This window comes from Triturus cristatus, chromosome 10, assembly GCF_964204655.1.
Source record: "Triturus cristatus chromosome 10, aTriCri1.1, whole genome shotgun sequence".
In the NCBI taxonomy this organism is placed as follows: domain Eukaryota; kingdom Metazoa; phylum Chordata; class Amphibia; order Caudata; family Salamandridae; genus Triturus; species Triturus cristatus.
Genome location: NC_140593.1, coordinates 179731419 through 179752050, shown reverse-complemented (window position 1 = coordinate 179752050; position 20632 = coordinate 179731419).

Sequence of the window (20632 nt, the reverse complement as noted above, 5' to 3'; positions counted from 1 at the left end):
TTAGGCCACACTCATTTTTTGGTCACACATGTGCTGGTAGTTACATTGTATGTTCGAAGTCATAATCACTGTTGTGAGCATTTGTCACAGACTACACACTGTTGTCATGATGTTAGGGGAGATGTATTTTGCTGACATACCTAATGTTGGAGTATGATGGATGTGTGGTGCATCACCCATCCTATGGGTGGGGGTGGCAGGGGTGATGGGCAACAGGTCCCCTATGAGTGGGGGTGGCAGGGGTGATGGGCACTTTAAGCCCTATAGGTGGGGGTGGCAGTAGTGATGGGCAACAGGTCCTCTATGAGTGGGGGTGGCAGGGGTGTTGAGCAACATAAGCCCTATGAGTGGGGGTGGCAGGGGTGATGGGCAACAGGTCCCCTATGAGTGGGGGTGGCAGGGGTGATGGGCAACAGGTCCCCTATGGGTGGGGGTGGCAGTAGTGCTGGGCAACATAAGACCTATGAGTGGGGTGGCAGGGGTGATGGTCAACACAAGCCCTATGAGTGGGGGTGGCAGGGGCGATCGGCAACATGTCCCTTATGGGTGGGGGTGGCAGCAGTGCTGGGCAACATAAGCCCTATGAGTGGGGGTGGCAGGGGTTATGGGCAACATAAGCCCTATGCGTGGGGGTGGCAGTTGTGATGGGCAACAGGTCCCCTATGGGTGGGGTGGCAGTAGTGATGGGCAACAGGTCCCCTATGATTGGGGGTGGCAGGCGTGATGGGCAACAGGTCCCCTATGGGTGGGGGTGGCAGTAGTGCTGGGCAACATAAGCTCTATGAGTGGGGGTCGCAGGGGTGATGAGCAAAAGGTCCCCTATGGGTGGGGGTGGCAGTAGTGATGGGCAACAGGTCCCCTATGAGTGAGGGTGGCAGGAGTGATGGGCAACATAAGCCCTATAGGTGCGGGTGGCAGTAGTGATGGGCAACAGGTCCCCTATGGGTGGGGGGGTAGTGGTGCTGGCCATGCAACCCCTATGGTGGCCTGTTGTTAGTGACCAGGATGTGGATCCCCTGTGTGTGTGTGCCATTTTGCAGGTACGTGTCATTTGTTTGTGTGGTAGGTGTCTGACCTTCCGTCTGCGCCGTCCGCGTCTTTTCCTGATCCGGTCATGAATGTAGAGTACTGGTATGACGATGGGATTCATGATGTGTTTGTCTCGTACACGCTGCTTGTTGCTCCGTCTCGTACCCGTTGCAAGCTGGTCCGTCTCGTAGCCGTGGATTGAGTTGTGGCGTGAATCGTAGCTGATATGCTTCTTTTCCGGATGCTGTGACGTGCCGTATGTGGCGACCCGTCCGACGCGTAGAAGTACGCATCATACTTGTCAGGGCGGAAACTGCTATGGATACTGCTTCCGAGCGATTCGGTTCGGCGTTAGGAGTTACGGTTCGGACGTAGAATGGAGCTTGAATCACAGCCTACATGTCGGTCGGGTTTTTGGCAGTTATGCGCAGCGTACTTCATCAACAGGACGGACCGGCTACGGGTACGTGTCGGTCACAAGGTAAGGCTACGAACAACTCTCCGAGAGCTGCCCGACCTGGATCGGAATCGACCCCTAAGACTATAAAATAACAATAAATAAATATGAATTGAAAAAATTAAAAATGATATTAATTTTTAATTACTTGCCACACTACTCCCCTCTAACTACACAACTCGCTCATTAAAAATTGACACAATTTACATATTTACCAATTAATTAATAATTATTAACCAATTAATAAATGATAAATAACAAATTATTTAACACAATTAACAATATGAAATATTAAATACACAAATATTAATCAATAAAAATTATTAATTAATGAATTATAATTAAATTACTTCCCACCCTGCTCCCCTATAAACCCACTACCCGTTCTTAAAAGAATAACACCATTAAGATATTTACAAATGAATAATTAATAAATAATATCCAATTAATAACTAACTAATAACAAAATATTGAACACAATTAACAATAAATTATATTACATACATAAATATTAGTTAATAAAACTATTAATTAATTAATTATAACTAAATTACTTCCCACCCTACTCCCCTATGAACCCACAACCCGCTCCTAAAAAATTACAGAATTAACATATTTACCAATTAATTATTGTTAATTAATAACCAACCAATAACTAGTTAATAACAAATTAATTAACACAATTAACACTATAAATGATTACATACAAAAATATCAATTAATTAACATTAATAATTCATTAATTTTAATTGAATTACTTCCCACCCTAATCCCCTATAAACCCACAACCTGCTACGGAACTAAAACGCAATAATTAATTTCTTAAAAAATTAATAATTTCTAAAAATGTATTAATAAATATATTATAATTAAATTACTTCCCACCCTATTCCCCTATAAACCCACAACCCGCTACGGAACTAAAATATGCAAAAAATACTTAACATAAAATGTATTACTTCTAAAAATTTCAAACATACATTAGAAAAATAAACTTTACTTTTAACACATATACTAAAATAGAGAACACTAAAATAAATGTCGATATTATTAACAACAATATTTTGACTAAGATTATTACTAACTTTGATATTAACAAAAACAATATTTTTTACCTGCATGTCGATATTCTGGTCGACGATATTCTTGCAGGTCGATATTGTGTCACATCGATATTTAAACATCGATATTATGGCATATAGATATTTAAACATTGATATTATGACTCTATACCATAGTTATATATATTTATATGTTAGAGGAAGAGTACTTTTTAATAATTTAAAACATTTGCCCTGTTTGAGGAAATGCTTTCTTAATGTGTGATAGATCATATTCATCCTTCATAGGAGGTTTGTGAAGATCAACTAATGAAGGCAGAAACGATACCAAAATTACTGAACATTATGCAAATTCACATAGAGTTATATCTGTCACACCTATTGGAAAAACCACAAGGATGAAATAAACTGCCTGGTTCAACTCATGATCCTTTTGTGGTTCGGTGAAAGTCTGTTCAGTGTTTTTTGCAAAAGATTCAAAACACTACTAGTCAAGTAAGGTATAAAAGATATGATGATTTTTTGAGAGTTAGATTTACTAAGAGACTAATTAAGATGGACCACCAAACCTTGGTGGAGGTGGGGTGGCAGTCGGGGACCGTGACACCGGCGGTCTGACTGCTGTAATATGACTAGAGTGACCGAAACACCATAGGACCACCGCAACTGCCGGGGATCTGTGATCCCAGGTAGTGGAGTGGCAGTCTGAGGCCTCAAAGGATTGCCGATGTCACTGCAGCACCGCCAAGCATATTATGATTTTCCTCAGTGCCAGCAGTCTCATGGCGGTGTTCATGCCATAAAATGCTGGCAATGAGGAAACTAAGGGGGTCCTACAGGGCCCCCTGTTGCCTCTAGAGATAAATGCAGGGGGGGCATGAACCCCCTTTGCTGCACTGCATGGACCGCACAGTCCATGCTGTGCAGGAATGGGCTTTGGCGCTCCAATTGCTGTGCCTTTCTAATAGGCACCACCGTGGGACTGCCCACCAGACCACGAGGGAACTTGTAAACTAGCAGGCAGCCAGCGGTCGAGTTTGTCAGTGTGAGAGCATAAAGAAAGCAATCTTACTGAAAAGAGGGAATATTTTTCTCTTGGTCTAAAGAAGGTTTGAAAACGTAGGGCCTGATTACGATGCCGTACAGAAAAGCCTTCCGTCCTCCATGGTGTCGTAAAAATACCTCCTTTATGACATGCGGCATTTCCGTCGGTTAAATCACGATGCAATGTAGGCCAAATCAGACTGCCGTGGCCGGATGACACAAAACACCGTCCACCATGGCTGCATTAGCTACAAATTCAACCACAGCGGTCGGGGAAAGCTGCACAATGGCCTGTAAAGGCTGCTCCTGCCGCGGTATGACCGCACGTCTAATTACGATGAGAATGCGGAGCTGTCAGACCAAGCACTGCTTTCGACGCCGCGCATGCACATAGGCCAAATGAATGCCGAAGGGAACCAACCCCACAACAACGCCCGAAGTGTGCCTGCACTCCCTGCTACCCACTATCACAACACACATGCAACAATGATATCCCCCACCTTGCTCCTGGTAAGCAAAGACATGTGCAGCATGGAAGAGACATCTGGAGGTCACCAAACATGTGGACACACCCATGTACCACAGTAGAAAACCAACCCCTTCTGGAACAAACATCCTTTGCACACCACAAGCTGAGACAGAGAGACAGGACACCATTGACTCACACAGCACAACATCACACCCACCTATCTCCACACAACAACACTCTTACCCACGCACCTCACACACATCACATATCTCCACCACCACCTTGCACCCTGCACCACTCATCCATTTGCACCATACCCCCAAGAAAAATCTGAAATTCACTGACTCAGAATTGAAAGTGATGGCAGACGAGAGAATCAGGGGAGAACCACATTTTGTCGGGAACCTGGGCCAAAGCACCCAAGTTGCGCGCAACAATCAGATATGGGCTAGGATCCACAGCAAAGTCAAGGCTGTAGGGACAACCCTACACACTGTGCATGACATCAGGATGCGGTGCCTCCACCCCAAGGCCCGGCTCAAGCGTGGGGCCCAGAGGAACCATACGGTGGCACAGAGAACTGGTGGCGGTCCTCCCATTACACCACTAACCTTCACTGAATGGGAGGAGAAGGTGCCTGCCCTAATGCATCCAGAGAGTCTCACATGAATTGAGGGGGGACTGGAGGCTGGTAAGTACCAACAAAATGATCACATCACACTACAATGCACTGTTGTGAACAACAAGTGAGCTCTAATCGCCCACCCACATCAAAATCATGTGGAATGCACGCTTGTAATGTTAATGGATCACAAGGACAGCATTTCCTTAATCCGCTCCACCTCACAGGTAGGTGGTCAAGTCATGCACCCTGGCCTCCCTCCCAAACAGCATCGCTCACCCTCCCCCACCCCACAGCCATGTGACAGCTAACACCTTTGAAAGTGCCTCCCAACAGGTAGCTAGCCATCTTACTGGGGAGTGGTTGTTGAGACCTGACAGCAAGACCACATCTCCCACAAGGCCCTCTGTCTCCCCTCACAAACAGCATGGAGCCAAATGCCCCCCACATCCCGCACAATGTAGCCAACTCTGGAAACCCACATAAGTATTAGGCTGTGAACATACAGCCAATACCATAGAGAGGCCACATGATTCACAGCGTCATTGATGAAGTCACATGCAACTGCAAAGCACAATACAAGAACGGGACCACAAAAAGCCAATGTGCAAGTCCCATTGCCTCAAAGCACAAAGACTCGGGTCAACATAACACATGCATGGAAACTCTGTCAGCCCTCACAAACCACAGGAGGTAAGCACAAAAAGCACAACACAAATCATGAATTCACGGCATAGTAGTCATATACACATAGAAAATTCCCAAATGTCCAAGCATTAACTGAATTGGATGAGCAACAATTTAGTACCAGAGGACATGTCCTTGGAAATACAATATCTGCCCATATGAAATTGGCCCTTCAGCCATGTCACATCGCTAACGAGCAATGTAGGTACCCAGGGCTTCAAGTGGGATGAAAAATCTGGGGGGTTTCTCCAAAGGGCGTGGCCAATGTAATGAAGGCCGTGGCCTAAAAACCTCAGCTAAAAATCTGTGCTCAGCATATTGGGCATTTTCCTGACACTGCCATTGCACCCAGATATATGATACAACAAGTAACATGATACCTACTACAATTCTGGAGTACTGGCTTTGTCAATGTTTGTCAGTTGCATAAGATAAAGAAGCAGCAACTATGGCTTGCATCTAACATTGAAAAAGCTTCCACTTAAAGCCCTGGTGACACCACAACAATGTTGCTGCTCCTGAGTCTCCAAAGGAGTGAATTCCAGAGACAAATTGAATCCTTAAAGGATTTCACTTCCCCACAACACTCACCTGGCATGATGTCATGCAGTAACTTCTCCACTAGTGAGAAGCGAGGAGTGTGACCATACGCACATCGATATGCCTTCTGTCATTGCATTCCAGCCAAAAGAACGTACTGCCTGTAGCAGGGCACAAAACAGAGCCCGATAGAGACCCGTATCGAGGCCCCCTTAAAAAAATGATGGTGAGACCCGGCCCACTTAAAGCCCTGTATGCACCTCAACATCATGTGCGACTGCTGACAAACTGACATGAATGGCTAGTAATGCCAAGGTAAAAGTCAGGTCATCTCAAATTAAATGTGCCAAACATGAACATCAACATTGTGCTGTGTGCCGTACATGCTGACAATATAACCTCACCCCAACAGGTGACTCGCTAGCAACAGCACGCAACTGTGCCATGGATGAGCCCAGCGCGTCCCCCCAGGAAGGTGAACCCTCGGATGCAGAGACCCTGGTCTTTTCAGGTGAGGAGGACTGACCTGGCCCCTCCGGTGTGCCTAGGACAGCCCATGCTCAGGCCCTCACTGACCCCACCACCACCGCGACTCCCACAACAGCTGCACCTCCAAAGTAGACCCCTGCAGCAATGACCTGTGTGGCAGCCACCTCCACCATCACCACCGCTTCCTCCTACTCTGTACCTGTACCAGCAGTAGCGCATACCAGCAGGCACACCAGGGATGCTGGGGATGGTGTCGGCAGCGGCGCCAGGCAATGCCACCAGCCCGTGGCTTTAGGGCAGGTGGTAGGCCAACTGAGGGACAATTACAGGAGGACAATGAGACAGAGGCCCTGGACACCATGCAAACTGTCCACGGTGCATACCAGCAGAACCAGGGACAGATGGGCCAGGTCCTTGAAGAAGTGCGGGAACCACGCCTACTGCAGAGGTCCATAGACACTCGCTTGGGACAAATTGCTGAGTACATGGGCTAGCTTGTGGGTGTTCTGAGGGACAGGCCTGCTGCTGTAATTGCTGCCCGCCCCCCCAGCCATCCGGATGACAGTCCCACCATCTCAGCAGCGGCCACAGGGAGGGGTGAGTCACACCACAGCGAATCCTCAGACACCTCTGAGCATGCAGCAGGTTCCCCCCCTGGCAAACAGCAGAGGGGCCATCCGAAAAAGACCCCGGGATGATCACGTGGCACAGCACTGTGCCGAACCAGTTCTCGGAGCAACCGCTGATGTCACCACTGTAACACCGAACATTGACATTGTTGTAAATCAGAACCCACATTGCCACAAGGATGGGGGTGTTCTGTTGTACTTTGGAACTCCACCATTGTGTGTTCTACACTAACGATCTGTGTACCTTCACTTTCAATTTCACCTCTCACCTGTCACACATTGTCCAAGGACCACAACTCACATCAGTATGCCTTCTTGTCAAGATCATTTTCATCCCACTAAGTAGCATGTTAACTCACATTGCTTTGTATCTGAATATGTAATAGCGAAAATCCCATGAGAGAGTGGAGGAAGCTGGAAAGACACAAGGAAATAACAGTGCGTTGACATATTATGGAATAACTGCAAAAGCACACCACGAGGCAACACTGTACAATATGCTTTACAGATAACACTGGCAAACACCATCAACATGGACAGTAGGGGGACTGGACCACACAACTACACCTCCCAACACAGTTCACCCCTTAGCATCCTGCTAAATGCAGTTCAGCTGAAATGCTTACTTGTGTCACCGTTGTCGTGTGTCACCAAGGTTGGTGCAGGTCAGTGTTGTGATTCTCTAGAAACATGTGTGTCGTGTTATCATCCTACATCAGTAGAGGTAAGATACATTGTGATCGGTGTCTGCTGAGGAAGCTGCCACAATCCACTTGAGTCCCTGTACCTCTGCCTGCCCAAATCTGGTGAGACACTTCAGTCCCATGACGAGTAAGCATCATGACTGAACTGCATTTACCAGAATGCTAAGGGATGGACTGTGCTGGGTGGTGAGTCAGTGTGCTCACATCCCCCTAATAACATCAACATGGACATGACAGAAGTTGTCACAGATCACATAGCGCAGAGCAATGAAATCCTTAGGCGTGTCCCCACAAGAGCCCGCATCACACCAAATCCTGTCATGTGGATGATGGTGACATTGTCGCATTTACACACTCAAGTACTGACGTGTGATTTATGCATGTTTACCCACATGAACACCAGTCCCTGACAACATACCCATGCTAAATCTATTTTCCAAACAAACTTAGCTTTTCCTGCATGAGCACAACTGCTGCGTGCACAGGCCTGGCATCACGTATATTGGAACTGGTGCACAACGTGTTCCTTTTGTGGAATGTTCTCCAAACTCCCCCTTATGTGATTGTGGATAGTCATTTGTGGCCTCACATTCCCACAGCAAATGCATACTTCAATAAGTGTGCATGCACAATGGGCCTCTGTTTAGACAAGTAGTTGCTCCCACATCATCCCGGAGACCTTCGAATTCCAGGTGTCTTGACTGCTCCGCGTGATTCAGTCACTGCTGAACACGGCACTCCCACTTTTTCTCGGTGAACTGCCACACAAATTATTGATAGCGTCTGATACTGAAGGCCGTTGCACACTTTTTTTTGTTCTTGTGGGCTCTGGCCTTGTTCCTTCCTTTCATGCTTTTCGTGGAGTACCACCGGGTGTCATTCCTCAAAATTCCATACTGCATTTACCAGTTGCAGATCATTAATTTGGCCGTATAGCTGAGTGCTGGTTCTCAGAGTGCTCTCACGCCATGTCTGACCGTCCTGTGGGTCAGGCCAAGCCCGGGCAGTTGCAACTGTACGGTGACTGCATGCAGCTTCTCTTTGGATGTGTCCCATTGGCTGTGCTGTGCATCAGTTACAGGCTAATGTTCCGCTATGCATATTTCACCTGCGTGCAACCTGTTTTTTCCTGTAGAAGATGTCTCTTTGAGTGGGCCATGGATGTCTGCCTTTCAAACACATTCCTTGCTGACCTGGGTCATGAGCTGTGGGTGAGTCCTTTGTTGGTCCATGAGCAGGACTGCTTCGGTGAGACCCGTTTATGGGATGCCTTTCAATGTGTCAGACAGGCTGACAGCTGCGCCTGTGCGTTTGCGCAATGGCTCCTGTGCCATGCCTACATCGAACTTCTCCCAGGTTGCGAAGGGATGCTTCTTTCAACCTCGTGGTGCCAGGAGCACATCTGTTCATTCATACTGCTGGATTGGATGTCAGTCCTTTTTGCTGAAGATGATTAGGATTGTCTTTTGGAACTGATTGCCTTCGAAGCTGCCTGTGCCTTCTTTGATTCGTAACTACTTAACAACAACAGGAACTGTTGGTGACTGATTAAATTTTCGTTGACCTTGCTTCACACCTCCTGACAAGAATTGTCATCCAGCTCACTGACTTTAGCCCTGTATGCATTGACTTTGACTATGCTGAGCTCTGCGGTTAGTTTTGGTACCACAGACCTGAGCAAGGGGGGGCTGTCATCTGACCGTCGTGGACATTGTCGTCTGCCATGAGCCTGCCTTCCATTATACGGCTATATCGAACAAATATTACATGATGTAGTTGTTTTGCAAGTACCCAGGACTTGAATCGGGGGCACACGCAGGTACACAGCACCTGCCCCCTCTTTTCACAGGGTGGACACCGTCCCCCCTGCCAAGAAGTTGGACCCCACAGAAATATTCTGAACTTGTCCCGGTGTACTTTCCAGACACCGGGACATGTTAAGCAGCACCTGCACCTTGACTGCTTTCCATTCCCAGCAGCAACGTGCAGGCAGAAAGGGAGCCTTTTTTCACCTCCAGATGGGCCAAAGTTAATGGGCCATCCGGCCTCCTTTTGTTTGTACATGCTGAATGGGGGCCACCTTGAACCTTACATTTAAATGTAGATGCCACAGAGGGAAACATAGGCACACAGCTTGCCTCTCTTCACAGGTACTTAGGAGAGGCATGCTTTTGCCTTTGATCTGTCCCTGTATATCAATGCAGACACCGTAAGACTGTCAGATGAGTTAGTCTGTTCCAGTATTTGCACAAATCATTTTAGTCGCACAATTGTACTTATTTCATAGCACTACGCCGTGATGTTGTGAGGTCATTAGCATTTTGTCTTACTTGGTCAGTCCCCCCACTTCTTTTTACAGGACTTGTGCCCTGCAAGTACCTTAGTATATGTCTGTCGCATGAGAAGTGTCCACGGAGCTTGTTGTCTGCGCGGTCCAGGAGTACTGTCTGAACATTCTATCCATGATCGCGAAACATTGTCCTTTGACATTCTGGTCTGGCCCCAGCACCCCGACTTACAGCTGCAAGAGGACACGGATCCCCTATAGATGTCATGGAATGGCAGGATGGATGACCCACACTTGGAGAGGAATCCATCTAGTGATGAGAGCGACACAGCAAATGTGATATAAATTTCATCAGATATTGGCTGAGTAATGGGGTCTACTGACAAAGCCCATAGACCAGGGACATCCCATACAACTCCTTCCTGCAAGGGGTGGGAGGATATGCTTGTGGGTCTTCGTCCAGCTGGATTATGGATGTGACATCTTGCTTAATGTTAAATGGATATGTCACTGTGGTTACTGTATAGGTACTCATGCATTCTCAACCTATTGTGGCACGTATGTTGCATGCTTTGACACTGTAGTAAATACTGCACATTTAAAACCGTTTCTTGTCTTCAACATATCAACTTGTATACAGGCACTTGAATATCTCTGAGTGAATTGGCGAGCTAATGAGGCAGTATAGCAATTGAGTCCTGTGCTTAGGGGTGCTTAGAGGTACTCAGTCCCTGCATGCCCAAGTTCTCCAATCCTGCGCATAGTCCAGTATGTGTGCAAAATCTCAGGACAATTGTCAGAGTTTGTGAGACAACAGCAAGGCACACAGACACAGTCATGGTCGCTCATTGTTAACTTACTCTCGACGGAAGTAGTTGGCGATGAGCTGTTGATGCTGGTGAAGGTCTTCTTCCTCACCACTGTCATCATCACTGGGCATGTGTGGGCTGGGAGCGGGGGGATGGTGCTGTTCCGCCAGATGTAGCAGTCATGTGCCGACCCTGGATACTTTGCACACACATGTGAGATGATCTGATCCACCTGGCATACCACTTGCATACTGATGGAGTGGTAGTGTTTGCGGGTCCTATAGATGGGTTCACCTGCCTGTGGTGGAACAAGGGCAATGTGGGTACCATCAATGGCTCCCACAACATTTGGGATGCCTCCCAGGCAGGCCCGGCTCCAGGAATATTTATTTGGGTGGGCCAACGATACAATCAGCTGGGCCACTCTGTGCCCGATTTGTGTGCTTAAGTCTCTCGCCAGGCCTGCTCCAGGGCCCTCTCTTATCTCTCCTCAGTTTTACGATTGCCAGTGAAACACATTCTTTTCTTCACAAATCTCTTTCTAGATGTTATCACTTTCATAAAGTGTTTTTTCCATATAATGTCCTTCGGATGGGAAGAGGAGGTTTCCTGAGGTGGGAGTGACTTCTTAGGCTCTCACTCATGCCCTCCTCCTTGGATTCCCTCTCTGCCCCCGTAACCCCTCCCCTTATTGATGAACTCCTCCTCGGATTCCCACCCTGCCACCCTCCTCCAGTGCCCTTCATTTCTTCTTTGTTGTATAGCGCAACTCATATCAGTGTATTGTGTGACAGTACTTTAGATCACGCACATATTGGGCCCAATTCACAGAACTAACTTAAGACAAAATCCTAAACTTATTACCATTTACTCATTTTGATATTCACAGAAAGCACTTACTCATTAATGAGTAAGTGCCTTCTGTGAATACCAAAATAAGAAAGTGCACTTACTCATTTTGGTATTCACAGAAGGCACTTACTCATCATTGAGTAAGTGCCTTCTATGAATACCAAAATTAGTAAGTACCTTCTGTGAATACCAAAATGGTAGTAAGTTTAGGATTTTGTCTGAAGTTAGTTCTGTGAATCGGGCCCATTGTACAGAGACAATCAATCATGCAAGTATCTCAGTGACAAAGGCAGTAACCCAATGAGCTATCCACATCAAATGCAATTTATATGCATTTCATTAATACCAACAGACAAAGGATTTGCATGATCATTATTCACTAGACATTTTTATTGTTGGCTTACATCCGTGGCAAAGCCTTGATTATGATACCAAATGTTTTAATTAGGTATACAGGAAGTATGTGTCTTGCTGGGCCTTGCCTGATGATTTTAGGAAGTACAAATAGCCAGACATTCTCTCACCTGCTCGGTTCCCACTCACTGCCCGATCTGATAAGCAGCTGCAGTGGCCAGGTAAGTTGAATCCGGAGAAATAACATTTTCTTCTCCCTGTGGAATTGAAAAGGAAATATCCACACAGCAGAACAGTTAAGGTTATCCGGTGCAGAAGAGAGGATTAGTCCCCTCCACCATGTTCATATTTTACCTACAAGAGTAGGCTTTGCCAGGTCGGGGACAGGTCGAAGGATGGGTGGTCTCCTCCTACGTATGTCAGGGACACGAGCATGAGCTAAGTTATAGATGAGATGCGGTGAACAGCTTTCCCAGAGACTCACACAACCACAACATTGAGAGGACTCATGGTCACGTGAAATGCCCAAGTGACCTGCATTCAGACGTAGCTTTTCTTCACTCACTCGCCATACTGACACTACAATATCCAAATAAGTCGATGTGTATGGCATATACTACACGGCTACATCAAGGATGAGCTGACCTGTGGTTAGATGCCACAGCACTTGTGTTTCCCAGTATCAGTGCTGAGTTGCATGTAGCTGCTGTCACTGCACGTCCGCAATCTTTAGTCCCCCTATTCACAACAACATTACGGAATGAGGTCAATGAGTGTCATCTGGACAATGAAACATGGATGTACAGCACGGGGGACAGATACATGTGGACATCATGGGGTCAGTCCTGCGTGAGTGTGTGAGGATTTAGCGTAACACACATTGCAATGTTCACCTGAATGAAGCACAAATGCACATTGATTGTGCATACATGCCCACATGGCTGCCAATGTCCGATGATGTCAGTAAGAGCTGTGTTTGTTTGTTCCACATGTGCACTTCTATGACATGGGTGAGTACATTTACAGGCAATGGCAGTTGGGCAGACTGCACGCCACTCCAGTACGTGTGTTGGAAATGCTAGGGATTACAAGTATGTCTGATTTGCAGACAATGGACACCTCTAACTGTCTGCCTACATCACTGGCCCTTCACAAGACAACCCCTGGCCAAGAGACGCCAGTCAGATGTCAAGGGATATACAAGTGATGTTCACAGGTTGGATGCTTCTTTACACAACATTGGTACAGTGCAAGAGACCTTTGTCCTATTGGGCTCCTACCCTCATTTCAGTACATGCTGGCCCCGAGGCATGACAATCATTTCTCTCTCCTTTCTTGGACATACCATGTGTGTAAAGACTTTACTCAAAGGTCACACTCTCTCATACCTTCACAGTGTAGTGCGCAGCTGGTCACTGTTCTAGTTGTTCTGATGTACCAGCCATTCCCAGAGTGCTGGCCTATCCCCCACCCTACAGCCACCCAGCACAGGCATCACTGGACATGTGACCCTGCCAACTAACGTGTCCGGACGCATGTGCCCTGGGCCAGTTCTCCCATGCAAGTAGAGTGTCTGTGTGGTTACTTGATATGCATGGGGGCCTTGTGGCCCACAACATTACACGTGTGGTACACCAATCACTTTAGGCTAATGAGTTGTGATGTGTGATGCAATTCACATGGCGCTAATGCAAATGCAGTATGTGTTCGCATGCATGGTAGCTGGGATCCGCAGCGATGATATGCATTGGCCCCAATTGAATGATGCAGGGTTGCAGTCGCAGCTTCCATGCCACCACGGTGTGGCACACATTTTGCGAATGAGCCATCAGCAAATGGGAGCCTTCGGCGTACATATTTTGATATTGCGGATTGCATGCTCTGCAACTGCGGGGCTCGGCATTGGACTCAGTTTCCTTCCGGGCCACCGGAGTCACTCATGGGGATTGGGTGGGCCTCGCACTTTGCATTTGGCAGGTTGCCACGTTCATGGTGGTGCCGCCACGCTTTCTGGGAGTTGTAGTTGTTCAGGGGTTGCATGCGTGGAGATGTTTGCTATGTGCCTCTGATGTTGAGCGCAGCGACGTCTTATCTGCCGGAGGTGCAGCAGGCAGAGCAGCGGGAAGGCCTGTGGCGCAGGATCCACGGTGGCTCCAGCAGTTTAGATGGGTACTGTATCAGCTTTTCCTCTCCGTTGTTGTGTTTCCGCCATCCGCGACGTGGTGGTTTTTATTCGGCGGTGTGAAGGGCTGTCTGCAACATCGTAATCTGGTGGGCGGACGGAATGTGTTTCCGCAGGACGGTCCTGCTATATTGGCTCCGTCTGCCACCCTTCTGTGCGCAAAGTACGTGCAGACTCTGACAGACCGTGGCGGACTGAAAATGGCCTCTGTTGGAAAATTGTAATTTGGTGGTCGCAGTGACTGCACCTGGAGCGAGTAGATGAACGTTTTCCACCACCAGTACGGATGGTCTTCCGTCCTGCATCGTAATGAGCCCCTTAGGCAGGATCTGAGAAGCCACGTGATCTTATTTGTTGGCCCAACTGAATGCTTTTGTTGTGCAGGAATTATAGGATTCAAAACTTTGAAGCTGTCAAACAAAGAAATAAAATGTAGGAAGATTTAAGGGTACAGAAGGAGAATCCTTTCACCCTGGTGGGGCAGGTCATGGCCCAAACAATTTATATGTAGCTTCCAATTATTTGCTTGATTTGCATATCTGAGTGTGAATTACAGATCCTGTGAGAAAAGTTTGGCGCACTGGGCACACACACTGTTGCAGTATTATTATTTTCTGTTTAAATACAAAATTTAGCCAGGGTCAGTAGTTCCTCCACGTCTGTCAAAAGGTTGTGTTTTATGTGTGACAGAAGTGAATCCACATAGCAAAACCGCATTCCTACCTTCTTAGCTGTTGTGCTCTATAGGATTATCTACCTAATTCCTTCTACTCTGGCTCTTAAATCAGAACGATTAAATGCTTTAAAAGTGTTCCCGAAACCTCAAGGCCGAGAATTTGGGAAACTTAAACCCTGAAGCAAACTTCTCATCTTTTTATTAATTAAACATGCCAACTCACAACCGATTGCAGTTAACCAACACTTCTCTTACAGATGCAAAGAAATGCCTTTATTTTGTGCCAGGAATTTGTAGATTTAGAATTTTAGATGCAAAAAATCTGTCAATTAATAACTAAGGTCCTTTAGGTATGCTCCGCAAAGGGATACAATTCAAATAACGCACAACAAAAAACTACTATAGTTGTATGAATACATATGTTTTCAGAGCTTAAATCTTTTTAGCTATTTCCCGACCAATCAAAACTAATCATCCTAATCAAAGGTTAAGAGATAATATGCAAAATAAGATTATCTCACTTGGTCTGCTGGGCAATATGGAAATTGTGTTTTCTTGCAGTCAAGATTACATTAGTTCATGTTCACTTGCTCCATTGGATTGAAAACCTAGCAGAAACACACACTCATTTTTATTTAATTAGGAAGTCGAAAAATCTTGAACTCTGAATCCCATTTGAATAAGGACAAAAGGCATTTCATGGAACAGAAGAGTGATATTTCATAGCAACAAACCTGCCTCTGTCTCTGTATCCCTAACAATCTGTCCGTGTGTCCGGCTGCTCGGTCATCCATCCGCACGCCTGTCGTTTTTTTAACTATCTATTCACCGAAAACACTTTGAGAAAGAAAAGTAATGGTTGCCGTTGGTGAGATCAAACTAAGGTTAGTTTATGAAAATTCTCAAAAGTGACATTGAAAACCACATTTGAAAAGATGGTATGGTTTCAAGGCAGACTAAAAATTAATACAATTTTTCAGTTATCGTAAACTGCGCAAATAATTACCCATGCCTTCATGAAGTGCTGCCCATGACCACACAGGTGACATCATTGATGAGATCTAAAATGTCATCATCAAGAGTACTACTGATGATGTCACTGTATCTACAAGGATATTCCATCATGTGGTGGGGGGGGCGAGAGGAGTGCACAAGAAATGATTGCACCCCAATGCACTAGATATAACTTAGCGTTGCTTCCAATTGATGCTGTGGGAAAGGGATTCGATGCAGTAATGAAACCCTCACAGTTAGGACAACACACAGACACTGTGCACACATGTTGCCATGTGTGATACTATCATTCATTTCCCTGTTGCTCCCAAATCCCTTGGACCCAACCCTCAGACAGCATCTACTGGTTTCAGATGTAAAAGCATCGGTGGTAGATTTGGACAGTATTCGGTTTTGTGAACTGCCCCATTTAGTTCAATAACCCCCTTCGTTGTGTAAGCCCACTTACTCCACTGTCCTTGTCTTTTATCATTGCATACGGGGGAGGGATTGTGGGCTAAACTGTGAATCCACATAAACCCAGTGACTTAGCTGAAATCCTTTAGCCCCACTGTGAGCCACGCCTTCCTATCACTCAAACAGCGCACCAGTGGTTTGCTTGCTATTTATTCTAGTGCATATAAGCACGGCCTTCAAAGAAACACACTCACTTTTTTCACCATCCTGCATAATCACACAACTGCACACACCTTTGGCTTTTTTCACTGTAGACTGAACATAGGATGTGGCTCGGCTTTTTCCTAGACCAGGTGACCGGCTCCTTTCCTCCTAAACATTTGTCATCGCTGACATTGTGTGTGTTTTTTATTCCTGTTATCATCAATGATGTAATTTAAGATGTTATTGTGTTATCAGTGATTGCTTTATTTAAGATGTTATCAGTGAAGTCATGTGTGAAATATGAGCAGAGAAGGGCGAGGTGTGAGTTATTCTTTGCACAGATTACTCTAACTGTGGAGGTTCTGTGGATTTTGGAGTTTGCATTGTAACCATACCATTACTTTAACTGTGCTTTAATGAAAATGTGGATGTCTCTGTAAAAAGGTTTACTTTGAATGCAACCATAGGTTTAATTTAACAGAGCTTTTTAGTGAATGTTTATTTTCTTATGATATACTAGGCCCTGTTTCGTCCTACCTATAGTAGTTGTATGTACATGGCTTTCGGCTCTGTGCACCAGCTTCAGGGTGCAGGACCTCGACTAGAGCAGGCCCTCGGCTGAGCCCCGAAGCCACTCAAATTGCCTATGCAGAGCCATAGTCTCTGGGTACAATCACTAGCCGCAGCAACCTTTTAGCAGGGCCAGGCTGCAGACAGCATCCTATACCCTGACACCTAGCAGCCCAATCCATCGGAACATGAACATTGGCAAGTCACACCAGCCTCCTCCCAAAACCCCTGTCAACACGCTGCACGCTGGCATTTGGATGCACACAACGACCTCTAACTGCTGTGTGTAATGAATAGCAAGAAGTCTGCAGCGTCGATGAACACGTCTTTATTTACGAGCTCCCACGGGCACGAATCATGACAGTTGCTAACCACCACATACAACTCTAATCCCCAACTGTCAAAACCCGCTACGTCATCGCTGACAGTGCGAGACGTGGAATGTCCGCCTCGCGCTCAGGCAGCGCGAGGCAGGTAAACCACTACATATCTCCTTTTCTTAGAGAACAGAGAAATAGAGAAAGCAGCAAAGAGGAGAGCAAGAGAAAGAGAGAGAGAGAGAGAGAGAGAGAAAGAAAGAAAGCAAGAGCAGGAGAAACACTACAATGGCTAGAAGAAACACAGAAAATCATTGGCGGTATCTAACAGGAATGTTAACTGTTCTGGTACTCCTCCTGACAGCGGCGTGGCTGGGAGATGAGCTCTGAACATCAAGTTTACCTTGAGAGATCCTATGAGAGACCTCACTTTTCAACCTGGAACACTTGACGTCATTGAGCACATCTTTAACTTTCGCCACTTTGTTACTATTCCACCAGTCTTTACCATTGACTCGAACAGCATTACCACACACTTTATCCACTACCACAATTTCCCCATACTGAGCTTCTCCTTTTCTTACAAAACCTGGGGGCATATGTATCAACATCACCATTTGCGATTCTCAAATAGCGATTTTTAAGGAATCGCTATTTGAGAATTGCAAAACGTGATGTATTTAAAAAATTGCAAACTTTTTGCGATTTCTTAAAATTCCTTAATTGCGATTAGCAAATTGCGAAATCGCAATTAAGGAATACCTGCCCATTCATTTCTATGGGCCAGGAGACCCATAGGAATGAATGGGAAGTAATTCTCAAATAGCGAATCGCAATTTGCTAATCGCTATTTGAGAATAATTTCAAAGGTGCAAGGGTGTCAAGATGACACCCTGATACACCCCTGATATTAGCATGTGTGGTCATATGGCGCACACACATGCCCTAAGGGCATGTATGTGCGTCACGTGGCACTTTGTAAAATTACAAAACATGCATTTTGAAATGAAATCGCAAATTAACACCAACTAGTAGTTGGTGGTAATTTGCGATTTCTTAAGGATTAATCGCAATCCTTTGGTGAGTGTTACATTTCATTTAAGAAATCGCAATTTGCGATTTCTTAAATGCCTACGCAAACTTAAGAAATCGCTAAATTAGCGATTCCTTAAATTTGCGTTGGGATGTGGCTCATACATCCCGTTTTGCGAATTTTTAATCGCAAACGCTGTATTTTGCGAATCGCAGCGTTTGCGACTAAAAATTTGCTTGATACATATGCCCCTGGGTTTCTTAATTCTGATCCTGTCTCCCACCGCAAATTCTCTGACCTTAACACGCTTCCTTTCATCAAAGTACTCTTTTTGTTTGACCTGGACCTCAGCAGACTTGGACCTCACTTTCTCATCCATTTCTCAGGGAGTAGAATTGGATTTATTCCATTTGGACATCCAAACCGGTCTAAACTCGGTACATAGTTTCCTACCTCTCAGTAGTTCAAAGGGGGACACACCAGTGGAAGAATGAGGAGTGGTTCTATAAAACCACAACATTGTCCTGACACTTTGGGGAACACCTTTGTGGTGGGCAAGAGCCCACTTGACACAATCACCTATGACTCTATTGAGCCTCTCTACCAGGCCGTTAGTTTGAGGATGATAGAGAGAACTACGGTGATGAGTAATGGCAGATTCTCTAAGAAACTCTTGTACTTCAGATGATACAAATTGTACTCCGTTGTCTGATATTAAAGTTTGGGGAAACCCTTCTCTCATAAATGTTTCCCTTAAGAAGTCGATGATTTCTTGGGAATCAACCTTAGAGACAAACTTAGCCTCGGGCCACTTTGTGTAATAGTCCACCATAACAATAGCAAATCTGCATTGTTGGGGCAAACTGTGAAAGGGTCCTAGGACATCTATGGCAAGTTTTTCCCACGGTCCACCCGGGAGGGGAATGGGTTGGAGAGGGGGACAACTAGTGTGAAGACTTTTGTCACTAGAGGAACAAACAGTGCAGTCTTGCACCATTTCTTCAATATCTCTATCCATTTTAGGCCACCAAAAGTACTCTCTTACTCTACGCTTGGTTAATGTGGCACCTAGGTGCCCATCATGTGCTTTGGTCAGAAGAGTGGATCTGATGTCCACCGGTGGAACAAGTTTTTCTAACCTGAAAATTAGACCATCCTCAATCGAAAATTCATCACACACCTTGACATAGGGTTGCAAGTTAACATCTACATTCCTTTCCCTGGGCCACCCTTGGGAAATATATTTCATAAGTTTTTTTGAAACTTCATCACCAGCCAACGCCTCTCTCCATTTTTGCTGATCAATAGAACGAATACTATTAAGTTCAACACTAGCTATAATATAATCCTCCTTTTCATCAGAACAACATTCATCAATCCCTTGTAAGTCCTGACTGGTGTTAGCAGGTAAACGTGACAGTGCATCCGCTCTTACATTTTTCCCCCCAGAAATATGTACAATGTCAAAGTTGAATTGTAAGAGTTTGGAAGCTAAGCGTGCGATGCGGGTAGTGGCCCCGCGGTTGTTGGTGCATCCTAAAATCGCAACTAATGGTTTGTGGTCCGTTTGAAGAATACATTTTTGTCCCCACAAATAATTTTTAAATTTTTCAATGCCCCACCAACACGCTAGAAGCTCCTTCTCAATGACTGAATAGTGAGTCTCTGCTTCTCTTAATACTCTGGATGCAAACCCTACAGTATGTTCCTTTTGGTCCACAATCTGTGTCAACACAGCGCCCAGTCCATAACTGCTAGCATCAACAGTCAAAGTACACTGGACCCCTTGTACAAATGGCTTCAAGGCCTTGACAGTGCTAAGTTGCTCCTTGATCCAATCGAAGGCGGTCTTGCATTCATCATCCCACACAAATTCACTTCTGTCTTGGAGCAGCTTGGAAATGGGGCGAATTTTTGTAGCATAGTCTTGAATAAAGCGGGCATAGAATTCTGTGAGACCTAACAGTGATTTGACTCCTGCTTTGTCTTTGGGAGCAGAGGCATCAACGATGGCTTGAACCAAACTCGGTTTGGGCGTGACTCCTTCACTTGATATCGTATGACCCAGATAATCCATTTTGTCTTTGGAGAATTCGCACTTGTCTCTTTTTAGGACTACCCCATGTTCCTGGAATATAGACAAGATCTTATTCAGCACTATGTCGTGTTCTTGTTGGTCTTTTGCGAACAGCAGAATGTCATCTTGG